General features: G+C 39.3%; 1 long non-coding RNA gene across 1 annotated transcript in view; it reads left to right on the top strand.

Annotated features, from left to right (window-relative positions):
- Positions 1–1,319: 1,319 nt before the first annotated feature.
- Positions 1,320–15,296, top strand: part of LOC148722478 (uncharacterized) — a 69,241-nt gene continuing 55,264 nt past the window's right edge. Inside the window, exon 1 of the long non-coding RNA XR_015992241.1 lies at positions 1,320–1,622. This is a non-coding gene — a long non-coding RNA (uncharacterized LOC148722478). The remainder of the gene's footprint in view (positions 1,623–15,296) is intronic.

Raw genomic sequence — 15,296 nt, forward strand, 5'->3', positions numbered from 1 at the left:
GAACCATTACTCTATATTTGTAACAACTTATTTGAGTTTTTTTTTTTTATCATGAGTTTTTGTTGTAGGTTTTGGAATCCTTTAAGGATAGTTTGTTAGCTTTTTTACAACAATGTCAATATTTACGATAAAAAAAATGACGTATCGTGTAACGCAACGCGTAAAAAGATCGGCTCTTACTTTTCCATCGTCTATGACCTGCGCCATTGTTGACGTCATTTCCATGATCAATAAGGTTATAGCCAGTGGAAAAGTGTGTTCGAGATACACGAAAGTATTGCCGGGAAGGTTACCAGTCGGTAAAGTAACAATCTTGATCAATGATTGTTAATCGTTTGTGAGTGGTCAACGACCGTTTGTTGGCTATCAAAGCGTGAAATGTACTGTTGTCGCTTTTTTGTTATTTTTTTGTGCCCTTTTTGAAGGTTTGTAAACCTCATCTGTAGTTTAAATTCTGTCATCAAGCGGAGTAAATATTAAAGGAGAACGTATAGTCCGGGCGTGATTTGTTTTGCTCGACCAAACGGAATAAACTGACGTACCATAAATTATGTCACCTCCATGATCATTTAGTGGATTATTCGCTCACAATTCAGATTTTGAAGATGGTGGTATCAGTACTTAGAATGTCACATCCAAATAGGACATAATCAGGAGGTCAAGATGAAATTTGAAAACGAAGCTGGTATTAGCGTGATTTCCACCGAGAAACCATTATGCAAAGGGGAATCCCCGAACCAGCGCTACATTCAATTCAAACGGATTTACAATGCTCAAAATTGCGTTATGTCTTTTTTTTTTTGTATGATTCTTTTGATTTTTCCCTCGAATCAACGGACCAGATACGTAACCTTATCATCGCACGGTAGTTTCCGCTCGAATTTGATCGCTTTCCACTTGGTCTAATTGTAGAGTCATTATTCCACCTTGTCTAACCAATCGCCCCTAAACTTCTCGATGTAACTATCTAAGGATTGATATCATACTCACCTTGAGTATAGGTAAAACGCCTATTTGCGGTGATTGCGAAGCGTAGTAGAAGCAAATATATACAGCTCTACACTGAATAGAGAATGACAAACGTGCGAAGTGCAGTATTCAGAGCTATGTTCACTGGAGTGATATTATAAACCAGTCAACACTGTTGAATTCTATTTATCAACAGTTTTCTTTATAAAACGAATCATGATGTATTTGCACTTTCACGTCGTGTGTCATGTGTCACTAGTTTTGGGTTACCAAAAACTTGCGTAACCTGTTTTGAAATCAACATCGACGAATAAGTGTAGTTCATTACCGCCCACGATCCACAAGAAAGGTTCACTGTTGAGCATTCTGCGTGGGTCGCAGCAGGTGAAATCTTCAAGCGAGGTTCATTCGATAGCCCTGTCAGAGATGTTTTCTTGGGAAGAGTTTTTGTTCAGTGCGCTCTTTGGAGCATTTGTTGGAGGAGTGGTGACATTCCTATTCTTGAAGCTGTGGAAGAGAAAAGAAAGCGAGGCAGACAAAGGAAGAAGACCAAGAGGCTGTAACGACCCGCCTGACAAGCACCCTGTAGAAAATGACGAGAGACGCGCGAAGACGCCTTAAGAACACGAGCAGAGGTTTTAATTAATTAAAATGTGAGTACATATTTATCTCTGAAAAATTAGTTTCTAAACATTTTGGCCGCCGAGAAAGTTTTAATTTTGGGGGGTTTGGGGAGTTCATGCCGGGGTATTTTGATTAAGAAACGATAATATTAGAATTATAAAACAGGATATGACTAGAAAAATTTTAATTTCGTCTTGGTTTTGAATTTTCTTCGAGCTTTTAGTGCCAAATCATCCGTTTGTTAATTCTCTCCTCTAGCCGCTACACATTTCCTTGTGAAGAAGTTCCGAGAATTCGGTGTTTGATCAAGATAACAACTTCTGCCTGTTGCTGGATAGTATTTGGATATATTTGGGTGACGTTGCATGTAAATCACATTCGAGAGTTCCAAGGGTTAACAGCCATGAAAAATTAAGATTGACTATTTTATTCTCTTCCTGGCGCCGCAGTTTTGTGACGTCCTTGTAATGATATCACGTGGCAACCATTTGGTTACTTCGACTTTGTTTTCGAAGGGGAACTAGCATTCCTTACGTTTATATCATATGTGAATAAGGAATACAACTGGTATTTTAATATGTTTTGTCGTTTGTATCATGATCAGCAACGTTTAGTTTACTGTGGTACGTTTTTCTGTAATAGAACTAGAACTAGGAGTATCAGTCGCAAACACACGATTGTGAACTGCTTGTTGTAAAAATATTAGGAGTTTTCCTTATAATACTTGCGTGAATCACATTGTAATTTCTTATTGTTTGATTCACACTTGACGTCGTCTCGTTTAAAAGAATTTTAAACTTAAAGTTACAGAAATAAACGATCTTGAAAATTCAGCTCGAATGCGTGTCATACATGTGTTACTGACAGCCGTTTTGCTTGCACCATATGATTCATTGTTATCCGGTCAAGCAAACCTTCATCATGAGAAAAGGGAAGAAAATTGACGCAAGCTGACTTTCGTTCGAGCAACGACTATTTAGCAGCAAGGTGAATCCTTTACTCAAGTCGAAACGCCACTATAAATTGACTCAACGACTTGTCAACCAAGGGAATTTCGTTTGACATCGTCCTAGTTCGCTTCGTTCTAGTTTTGTTTACACGTTATGGTTGTCACGTGATCTTATAGTGTTTCTTTACGATTTATCGGATTCAGCAACCTCGTTCAAACAAAAGGATTCTTTTTCTTCTGTGACATCTCAAGCCGGGGAAACAACCTGTTTTCTGACCTGTTTCACGGGCTGGGGAAACAACCTTTTTTCTAACCTGGCCGAGAAAACATGACACGTTTTCTAACCTGGCTGGGGAAACGTAACCTGTTTTCTAACCTGAAACAACACCTGTTTCCCCGGTCTGCGACATCTCAAGTGCAAAGAATATTTTTGTTTGTTTATATTTCCGGGTAGTAGAAGGGCACTATTGTTTCGCTTGCCGTGCTCAATTAAATAGTAACCGACGAACTTGATGGAATGTCTCCCAATAACCTACTTGAGTGTATTAGACAGCACCATCGCAGCATGGCTTGTCTTCGAATTTTTGGAGAGTAAAGAATCTGCAGGGTCGAGCAGAGCTGGCGAGGAGATCAGGAAAGTAACCGGCGAACGGGATGATCTGAACAATCCTGCGGATAAGCTGCCTGAAGAAAATGATAACGAACGGAGAATAGGGCCGAAGAACAGGAAGAGAGGTGTTTTTAAGGTCTGTTTTGCGTTTATAGAAACAAATTAAGAACTCGACCAATATCCAGCCATTTGACATCACGTATGGTCAAAAACGCTTATATATAAGAACCTAAAAGCGGGGTTTGGCTACTAAAATTTAAAACTTCGTTTTGGCTATGAATTTCCTATAACCTCTAACTCCCAGAACTCTGATTTTTTAAGTACTAAGTCAGGAGAGAATTCTCAACGGGCTGGAAATGAACTCCTCAACCTGTACACAACCATTTGGTTCACATCAAGTTGTACCAAAGGAATATACAGATACAAACATAGGCCTCTTTCCTAACAAATCACCTTTGCGGATGCTGATGCTAGAAAAAAACATCACATACGTTAAAGAAAAGTAATGCAGCTGAAAATTCTGGTGACTTACAAACTAAGCTTTCAAGTTCGACTGTTAACTATCACCGTTTCTTCGGTCTTTCAGTGGAAACGGTATGTGCACAAGGAACAGGGCTAAGACTTTCAAGGCTGTCAGAATTTCATTCGGCCGAGTGACGTTTTCCCTTAAAAAAGCGAGGACGGAATGATTGAATGGATCAACGCACAACATGTTACGGTACATAAAATGCTTTTAGATAAGAAACGGCAAATAATAATCATATATTGACGCTCGGCCTGTGACAAAGGGGCTCTCAAGAGGACCTTGAGGCATTCTTTCCTTTAATAGACTTTACTCGATACGTTTTGTGACACTTTCGACTAGAAGGTCGACGACAAAGCGGGAAAATAATGGGAAAAGTCTTAGAGCCAATACGAAGAAATAAGTACCAATTAAAAATAAACAACAATCACCAAAATTACCGTTCTTTCATCATTAAAACCGCGCGGCTAATTTGTATCTTCATGCACGATCGGTTATTTTGAACAAACTAATGAAAGATATCAATCAGGGTACGTCACCATTTTAAATCACCTGATGTGTGTTTACTGTAAACACGTTTCCAGCGTTAGCCCTTCCTCAGAGCGAGACTGATATGTTAACACAAAGAGGGTAACGGTAGAACAGCAAATAAACAAATTGCCAACGTAATGCCATAGTTTCCTATCCGACAACCCAGGTCTTTCAGGCGTACAATGTAATTTTTTGGCACTGTTTATCAGCATTGTATAAGACTGGCCTTAGTTATGTTTGTATGTAATATATCATATGTTGGATACAAATGCAAGTTTCGTATCCTGTGTTGGTACAGTGATCAGATCCACTGGAATTTTTTTGAAATAACAGTTCTTGTTTACTATCCAAGTAGTCAATGCATATCTGAAAAATACAACAGTGTACACATTCAGAATTAAACCGTTTTATCAGTTATGGCTAGATGTGTGTTCATGCACGCTTCACGCGGGCCCAAATTAAACCCCGTCGAATTCCGGATTGTTTTTTAAGCTTCCGTTTCTGCAAATTTCCTCAATCGCGTTTCATTATTAAGTCAGCTCTCTGACATTTAAAACATCCGTGGCTGTGATGCACAACTGATGCCATTTGTCACAGAATACGAAAACACGATGTAGCTTGCTCGTTGTTTCGGTAGTAAGTTTAACTGTGCGGAGACCAAGGAACTGAAAGCGCCAGCCTGTAAATTATAGAGCCGTCGCTTCAACCGTTTCGCTATCATATCAAATACATGTACTTTCAGTCATGTGAAGTTGTGAACTTTCAGTCATGTGAAAAAAAGGGAAATAAATTTCTCCGTAGGGCGCTAAGTTTTGGAGAGACTTTTACATCAGCAAAGGGCTTGATGATAGCGAAGTAAATTTTTTTTTTTACTCAATCCGAAACGTCATTAAAAATTGACAAATTCTGGTTTTGTTTTTGTGTAATGTTCTGTCGATTTCCCCGGAAATACGTAACCCATCTGTTTCCATGGTGAATTTTCTCACGGTCTGAAATCTTGTTCTGGACTTGTCAGTCAATTTCCCCGGAAATACGTAACCTGTCTGTCATTCCCTAAAGTCACTTCTTCACGAGTCCCCCGTTTCGGTAACAAATGCTGTACATATCTGCCTCTAAAGATCAGTGAAAGGTGTGAGTGGAGCGTGGTAAATAGAATTGATTTTCGATGAACTTGAAATATCCTCCCGTAAAGTTCTTCAGAGTTTATTAATCGGTACCATCAGCGGAGTTATCTCAGCTGGGATTGTCAAATGTTTGGAGAATAAAGGATATGGCCCGAAAGGGAAGCAAAAGGAGATCAGGGAGGCGAAAGACGGACGCCGGAATGAGGATCAAGGTCGGTGTACAATTGTTTATAGGGAGTTTAAGCAAATCACTACGGCTGGCGCTGCTACGGCTATCGGGGTTGACGAGGCTTGGGGAGAGTACGTCGCTGTAGCAGGCCAAAATTCAATTTTAAGCAACGCGAACTTCAAACCTAGTACGGCTGAGAAGTTTCAAACTAATAAATTAAGCGTCTTCGTGGTAGTTTTTGCACGTCTAAAAACTCAAAATGACTTCGTTCAAAGGGACGAGGGATTCTAACGTTTGGAAAAAAAATTGTAAGCGATCCTGCGCACAGTGAATGAGTGAATTAAAATATTTAAGCTTACGTGTTGTAAAATTGCCAGTTTGGAGCTTATAAACAACAAAGCAAAGTTTCTACACGGTCCCTCAAAACCCTCGTCATTCCTCGGCTTCAGCCATTTGAATTTCAAGTAGTCTTGAGGTTTGAAAAGGAAAAGTTAGCCTTTCTACCTACGCATTTCTCCTTGCGTTCGCTGCGTTCTCCATGTGCACACTGCTTCGATCCTTCGACAAACCCGGCGGCAAAAATAAAGGCAGATTTACTCGGTAAGGGGCAGCAAGCTCGACAAATATTCCTGATAAGCTATTTTTAAAGACGTTAAGTGTATTTCAATAGTTAAAATTGCTCAGGAGAATGTATAAAGCGAAGAAAGAAGCGAGATAAGTTCACGTACCACAGACCACGCCGAAACCTTCCCACTCGCGCAGAAGGATTTCCCGCTACGGCTGGATGGGAACCATTGATATGCGCAATGACTTGTTTCTGGGCAATTTTACTTCCGGTAGCCGTAGCAGCGCCAGCCGGAGTGATTTGCTTAAACTCCCTTATTTCATTTGTAATGTTTTCATCATCTTTTGATAGACGCCAACATTTCACGCATTTTTAATTTCAGTTTTAGTAGTTTGTAATGTGGTTCGTCAGTGTTTCTTCGTGTATTTTGATACGCTCCTCACTGAGATCGTGGCTTATTCCTGTTGTAACTATATGCAAATGAGCCGTAAGACAGACCGTAAGACTACCACCAGCCGTTTTTAGTCTTATCACGCAACGCTCCTCCCCACAAACAACTTCGCCATCCTTGAAGATTTCCTTCAATTCATATTTGAGCTCTTCAAGATGATCAGAAGCCTTTTTAAACTTGATCAATCGTCGGTAGCAAGCTTTACAAACTGACAACTCGCTGGTCGCTGAATAGCAGCTCACATTCACATCCAGACAGGAACTAATAATCGCCGGAAAATCAAAAGAACTTTTTCCGAAAACATAAATTTTTTCTTTTTTCTCAACGAAAGTGGAGCAAATAAAACAACGATCACTTTGCAAAACCTTCTTCGGGGTTTCCTCCATCAAGAAACTACGATGATATGCAGAATTTGAAAACGCGGTCACGTGAGAAACGATGTCAGTGATCTCATTGGTGCAAAGACAACAAAGGGAAAGGAATGTTGTTCGAATGTGAGTAGCCGTTTGTGGGGAGGAGCGTTGCGTGAACAGACTAAAAACGGCTGCGAGGGAGACTATAAGACAGAGATCGTGTTTTTTTTTTTTTTTTTTTTTTAACCCCGCAGTAGCGTAGCAGTGTACACACATCCGTAACACTGAGATCGTGTGCTTTGTCTTTCGTGGAAACCAATAACAATAGTGATGAACCAGTGCACACCAAATTTGCAATCAGTCGTAACACTGAGATCGTGGTTCGTTTCCTTTTCATTTTATTTCCATTAGAGCGACGGTGATCGCACGTGGTTATTTTAGTGGATTAGCAAGGGCCGTACACAAAAACAACCGCAATCGGAAATAATGGATTTTGATTTCGGTGTTGTAATTGTAAAGCATCTGATAAATCAGCGGCCTGAACACATAACTGGTTAAGGTACCAAAACCCTAGTGAGGACATTTTTGTCTTTAATTCAACAGATAGAAAGAGCTGTTAAAGATGAACGTATACCGTTGCTGACTGATTTGCTGTGTGAACTTTATGAACCATTACTCTATATTTGTAACAACTTATTTGAGTTTTTTTTTTTTTTATCATGAGTTTTTGTTGTAGGTTTTGGAATCCTTTAAGGATAGTTTGTTAGCTTTTTTACAACAATGTCAATATTTACGATAAAAAAAATGACGTATCGTGTAACGCAACGCGTAAAAAGATCGGCTCTTACTTTTCTATCGTCTATGACCTGCGCCACTGTTGACGTCATTTCCATGATCAATAAGGTTATAGCCAGTGGAAAAGTGTGTTCGAGATACACGAAAGTATTGCCGGGAAGGTTACCAGTCGGTAAAGTAACAATCTTGATCAATGATTGTTAATCGTTTGTGAGTGGTCAACGACCGTTTGTTGGCTATCAAAGCGTGAAATGTACTGTTGTCGCTTTTTTGTTATTTTTTTGTGCCCTTTTTGAAGGTTTGTAAACCTCATCTGTAGTTTAAATTCTGTCATCAAGCGGAGTAAATATTAAAGGAGAACGTATAGTCCGGGCGTGATTTGTTTTGCTCGACCAAACGGAATAAACTGACGTACCATAAATTATGTCACCCACATGATCATTTAGTGGATTATTCGCTCACAATTCAGATTTTGAAGATGGTGGTATCAGTACTTAGAATGTCACATCCAAATAGGACATAATCAGGAGGTCAAGATGAAATTTGAAAACGAAGCTGGTATTAGCGTGATTTCCACCGAGAAACCATTATGCAAAGGGGAATCCCCGATCCAGCGCTACATCCAATTCAAACGGATTTACAATGCTCAAAATTGCGTTATGTCTTTTTTTTTTGTATGATTCTTTTGATTTTTCCCTCGAATCAACGGACCAGATACGTAACCTTATCATCGCACGGTAGTTTCCGCTCGAATTTGATCGCTTTCCACTTGGTCTAATTGTAGAGTCATTATTCCACCTTGTCTAACCAATCGCCCCTAAACTTCTCGATGTAACTATCTAAGGATTTATATCATACTCACCTTGACTATAGGTAAAACGCCTATTTGCGGTGATTGCGAAGCGTAGTAGAAGCAACTATATACAGCTCTACACTGAATAGAGAATGAGAAACGTGCGAAGTGCAGTATTCGGGGCTATGTTCACTGGAGTGATATTATAAACCAGTCAACACTGTTGAATTCTATTTATCAACAGTTTTCTTTATAAAACGAATCATGATGTATTTGCACTTTCACGTCGTGTGTCATGTGTCACTAGTTTTGGGTTACCAAAAACTTGCGTAACCTGTTTTGAAATCAACATCGACGAATAAGTGTAGTTCATTACCGCCCACGATCCACAAGAAAGGTTCACTGTTGAGCATTCTGCGTGGGTCGCAGCAGGTGAAATCTTCAAGCGAGGTTCATTCGATAGCCCTGTCAAAGATGTTTTCTTGGGAAGAGTTTTTGTTCATTGCACTCTTTGGAACATTTGTTGGAGGAGTGGTGACATTCCTATTCTTGAGGCTGTGGAAGAGAAAAGAAAGCGAGGCAGACAAAGGAAGAAGACAGGGAGGCTGTAATGACCCGCCTGACAAGCACCCTGTAGAAAATGACGAGAGACGCGCGAAGACGCCTCAAGAACACGAGCAGAGGTTTTTAATTAATTAAAATGTGAGTACATATTTATTTCTGAAAAATTAGTTTCTAAACATTTTGGCCGCCGAGAAAGTTTTAATTTTGGGGGGTTTGGGGAGTTCATGCCGGGGTATTTTGATTAAGAAACGATAATATTAGAGTTATAAAACAGGATATGACTAGAAAAATTTTAATTTCGTCTTGGTTTTGAATTTTCTTCGAGCTTTTAGTGCCAAATCATTCGTTTGTTAATTCTCTCCATTAGCCGCTACACATTTCCTTTTGAATAAGTTCCGAGAATTCGGTGTTTGATCAAGATAACAACTTCTACCTGTTGCTGGATAGTATTTGGATATATTTGGGTGACGTTGCATGTAAATCTCATTCGAGAGTTCCAAGGGTTAACAGCCATGAAAAATTAAGATTGACTATTTGATTCCCTTGCTGGCGCCGTAGTTTTGTGACGTCCTTGTAATGATATCACGTGGCAACCATTTGGTTACTTCAACTTTGTTTCGAAGCGGAACTAGCTTTCCTTACGTTTATATAATATGTGAATAAGGAATACAACTGGTATTTTAATATGTTTTGTCGTTTGAATCATGATCAGCAACGTTTAGTTTACTGTGGTACGTTTTTCTATAATAGAACTAGAACTAGGAGTATCAGTCGCAAACACACGATTGTGAACTGCTTGTTGTAAAAATATTAAGAGTTTTCCTTATAAAACATGCGTGAGTCACATTGTAATTTCTTATTTTTTGATTCACACTTGACATCCTCTCGTTTAAAAGGATTTTAAACTTAAAGTTACAGTAATAAACGATCTTGGAAATTCAGCCCGAATGCGTGTCCTACATGTGTTACTGACAGCCGTTTTGCTTGGACCGTGTGATTCATTCGTATCCGGTCAAGCAAACCTTCATCATGAGGAAAGAGAAGAAAATTGACGTAAGCTGACTTGCGTTCGAGCAACGACTATTTAGCAGCAAGGTGAATCCTTTACTCAAGCCGAAACGCCACTATAAATTGACTCAACGACTTGTCAACCAAGGGAATTTCGTTTGACATCGTCCTAGTTTGCTTCGTTCTAGTTTTGTTTACACGTTATGGTTGTCACGTGATCTTATGGTGTTTCTTTACGATTTATCGGATTCAGCAACCTCGTTCAAACAAAAGGATTCTTTGCTCCTGTGACATCTCAAGCCGGGGAAACAACCTTTTTTCTAACCTGGCCGAGAAAACATAACACGTTTTCTAACCTGGCTGAGGAAACGTAGCCTGTTTTCTAACCTGAAACAACACCTGTTTCCCCGGTCTGCGACATCTCAAGTGCAAAGAATATTTTTGTTTGTTTATATTACCGGGTAGTAGGAGGGCACTATTGCTTCGCTTGCCGTGCTCAATTAATTTAGTAACCGACGAACTTGATGGAATTAGGCGGCACCATCAGCGGAGTTATCGCTGCATGGCTTGTCTTCGAATTTTTGGAGAGTAAAGGATCTGCAGGGTCGAGCAGAGCTGGAGAGGAGATCAGGGAAGTAACCGGCGAACGGGATGATCTGAACAATCCTGCGGATAAGCTACCTGAAGAAAATGATAAAGAACGGAGAATAGGGCCGAAGAACAGGAAGAGAGGTGTTTTTAAGGTCTGTTTTGCGTTTATAGAAACAAATTAAGAACTCGACCAATATCCAGCCATTTGACATGACGTATGGTCAAAAACGCTTCTATATAAGAACCTAAAAGCGGGGTTTGGCTAGTAAAATTTAAAACTTCGTTTTGGTTATGAATTTCCTATAACCTCTAACTCCCAGACTCAGATTGTTGATTCTCGCCTAAAGCTGCCACACATTTCCATGTAAATTAGGAGAATTTTGGTCGGTTTTTCGATTTTTTAAAAAATTTTCCATCACTGTTTTATCGAAACCAACATTTCACGCTTTTAGAACAATGAAAAGTTTTCTTTTGCTTTTTTCTAGTTTTGCGGCGCAGTGTATTTACAGTACTGAAATCCGCCACATGCGCTTTCAAAGCCCACTACATCCGTTACGTGAGAGCAGTGCGCAACAATCAGTTTACAGGGACAATCTATGTGCCAAGATGTTTAGAGTAACGAGTTTTTTACCGCGATGGTCATAAATATTTGTTTGTTTAATAGTGTCATACTCAATTGAATAGTATGGCAGGTCGTTATGTAAGAACAAAATGTAAGACCATCGTCTTCTCCTTTTGAATCGGGGCACAATTTTATTTTGTGGTTTCTATTCTAGAAGCGTTTTGGAGGCCTTTATGTGAACACTATGCAGCCAGGTGCAGCTAACATACTACGAACTTAACCTGTCACGTGTCTTGGAAGACGATTGGCGGAGTGCATTGTTTGCCGTTTGGGGCCATGTATGTTGACAAAAATCAACGAATCGAATCATATCTTTATTTGCATAATAGAATTTTCCCCCAGTGAAATGCACTATGTTACGCTACAGTGCACTCGTGTGAGTGTAATTCGCCGTCGCACGTCGCCACAAGTCTCCAAACATGTTTGAGGTTCATTCGATAACCCTGTCAGCAGAGATGGAAGAATTTTGGTGTAATGCACTCTTTGGGGCTCTTCTTGGTATGATCGTGACAATCCTGTTCTTGAAGCTGTGGAAGAGTAAAGAAAGAATGGCAGAGAGAGGAAGAAGACGACTGAGTGGCTGTAATAACCCGCCTGGGAAGCAGCCTGTAGAAAATGACGAAAGACGCACGAAGACGCCTCAGGAACACGAGCAGAGGTTTTGATAAAAATGTGAGTGCGAATTTATCCAGTTTATTTATGTGAATTTATTTGGTTTCTTAACATTTTGGCCGCGAAGTAAATATCGGTTTGAAAGTGTAAACCGGTACATTCTGATTTAGAAATGATAATGATAGAAGCAAAAAGCGGGGTTTGGAAAGTAAAATTATAATTTTGTTTTGGTTATGAATTTCCTATAACCTCTAACTCCCAGAATCTGACTCCTGATTCTTCTCTAAGACCGCCCAGAGCAAAAAAAATGTCTAGGAAATGTGTCTGTGACGTCACTTCCGTTCAGGTTTTCGCTTTGGCATCAAGTTTTGCATACAGACATGTTTTGACAAAAACCAAGAAGAAATTTAGAATTAGGGATTCGCTTGCTGAAGCGCTGAACTGTAATGACGTCATTCCCGTGCAGAGTTTTCTTTATAAAGCACAGTATTTGACATTCAACAGGGTAATGAGTTTGTCGTATGTGAATTAGGAATAAAATTAGTGCTTTTATATTTTTTGTTTTATTGGACAGAAACCAGGAGCGCTGTGAACCAATTTTCTGGCATTTCTACAAGCTTTTTTAAAGTACAGGAATAAAGCCATAACACTGTAAATCTGTGATTTGACTTGTTGTGGTCGCATGATTGGATCGTTTTTATTATGAACTGTAACAGTTTTATTTACATTGAACTGGAAGTATCAATCGCGAGTATAGATATATTTTAATATGAAATTAGGAGTTTTTCTTGTATCTCATTGTAATTTGTTATTGTCTGATTTATAATTGACTTCCTTTCGTTGAAAGGACGTGTGAACTTTAAGCTACTATTTGTGTCGCTCTAGAGTAATAAATAGCTTGTGTGACTTATAAACTTCACCCGAAGCCAAAAGACCGATCCGTGGCAATTTTGTGGAATGAAAAGCAGCGGTCGTTGTTTTCAGCGAGTTATTAATGAGAAGTTCTATTTCAAAGAGTTTGACAAGAATGCCAAAGGATGCGTAACGTGAAAATGCACTGTATCCTTCCCTTAACGATTTAGAACGAACGGTAAACAAACGATTGCGTGACTTTCAAATCGACATTATGCAAGTGACTTTATGTGTTATTTTGGGGAATTCCCCTATCTTTACACGACGTCACGTCTCACCTGTATGGTGGCCGAGAACTGCCATTAAAAATATTCAAATTTATAAGAATTATTTTTGTTATTTTTTTTTAATTTCGATTTATTCCTCCTTTTTCTTTTTAAAATAAAAGCAAGTGAAAGTAAAATGTAAACTAGAAATAAAATGAAACCAAAGATAAATGAAATCAAATCAAAATTAAATACTACCCGGCCGAGCGCTGCCACTAGTTTTTTTTTTTTTTTTTTTTTCTTTCTTTTTTTTTTTTTTCGCGGTCGGAGAAAAAAATTTGTTCGTGGCCGAACGCTGCTACATGGCCGAGGGCTGTCAAACAAGCCCAGAATGCACTACCATCAAAAAGTTCATGAGAAGGAATTTCTGGGTCGAATAATTCATACCCATGTCCTTGTATGTCTAGCAGCATGAGTTTTTTGTCTGACTTTTCATAAGAAAAATGGGTTAGACATTGAGCCCTCTGACCCATAACATCTGTTTCCTCGACACAACAATCACCAGTATTGTTTAAGTACTTGGTAAACTGTCCATCAATAAACTCCTCCACAGTCACAAATTCTCCTTTATCCTCTTCACCGTAGATCTTTCTATACCTTAGGACCTCTCCAAATGCGTCAATAGCATGTTTTTCAATGATTTTTTTGTTCCAACTGGCGAGCAAAATTCCTTGCAAGAAGATGCATCTGAACCGCCTTTTGGTGTGTTGTTTGACAGTTTGCCCAATGTCATTTATTCCCTTCACAGCATCAGGAAGGTATCTTTTAATGACCCAGGTAGTCCCCTTGAACTGTGGGTGCTTTGTGGTTGCTTTGTATGCATTGCGAAACCCACCGTGAGCAAACGGCTCTTTTTCTTCATTGAATTCGACAGTTATTATTATACAGCTCCTTTCCTTTAATTAATTTATGCGTTGTATCTCCTGCATCACGCTTCTTCCCTCTTTTAGCAGTCACTTTCTCTTTTAACTTTTTCCACGCGGCATCCGCCATACTAAAATCTTGAAAGGCATCCTGCAAAGAATTCTGGGTTTGTTTGGCAGCCCTCGGCCATGTGGCAGCGTTCGGCCACAAACAAATTTTCTTTTTCCGACCGCGAAAAAAAAAAAACAAACAAAAAAAGAAAAACAAGTGGCAGCGCTCGGCCGGGTAGTATTTAATTTTGATTTGATTTGATTTATCTTTGTTTTCATTTGATTTCTATTTTACATTTTAATTTCACTTGCTTTTATTTTAAAAAGAAAAATGAGAAATAAATCGAAATTTAAAAAAAAATAACAAAAATAATTCCTATAAATTTGAATGTGTTTAATGGCAGTTCTCGGCCACCATACACCTGTGAGCTGTCTCATTAATATTTCCAGTGGTCTGCGGCGCAGAAATGAACCAAAGTAAAAGTGCGACTTGGTATCAAACTCGCCTCGTATACGGCCGGGTCATACACGAGTTGCTAAAAGGAGTAATGAAAATGTCTTTTAGGAGTTTTTTTTTTATAGTAACTTGTTGCATGCGCTTACACAGAACGAACTTTTCAATTGAAGCTTCGTTACGTTCGTCGCTTACCGCGGAATTTCGGTGCTAACCCTTCGCTGGTTAATGCCAGTCAGCGAATCTTTGCAAAGAACTGAAACCTAAGGTATGGTTGCCTGGAAGCCCATAGTCGCCTGAAGTGTAGTTACAGCTTTTGATGATTATTAAAAAGGTGGCGCTCTCAGTTCATTATCTTGAACTTGTTCGTTTTCACACGAGTGTGAGACAAAGAGAAATTCTGTGTCTCGCCCCACGAGGAATCTAACTCTTTACCGTCGATTTTAACCATCGAATATTATGCCACGGAGCTGCTGAGAACTCGATGGTGAACTAAACTCTAACTAGTTCATTGTGGGTATCAAGTGAAGGTCTTAGTTAAAGACATTCTGTTGCTTTTGTGAATGTACTTTTACTGTAGCAATTTTTTATGGCTGAGCTATTTTGGAAAGTGGTTGACACTCAGGTAACTAGAATTTTCGATTTTTACACAGATCGTCGTTTCTGAAACGAAAAATGTACTCTGCTACTTAAGTACAAAGTTTCCGAGCATTGACCCACCGAACGGGTTCAACAAGTACTTGGTGTTCAGTGATACATCAACAAACGACTAGAATCCAGGCATAGAACGGTCCGCTGTTTTAGTGGAGTAAATTATGTAACTACCGCGGTGTTTACCGTTTGACATTACGGCAGCCATATCGTTTACTTAAACAGTTAAACTTTGGTGGCCATATA

This window comes from Stylophora pistillata, chromosome 10 (genome assembly GCF_964205215.1).
Source record: "Stylophora pistillata chromosome 10, jaStyPist1.2, whole genome shotgun sequence".
NCBI classification, from domain to species: Eukaryota; Metazoa; Cnidaria; class Anthozoa; order Scleractinia; family Pocilloporidae; genus Stylophora; species Stylophora pistillata.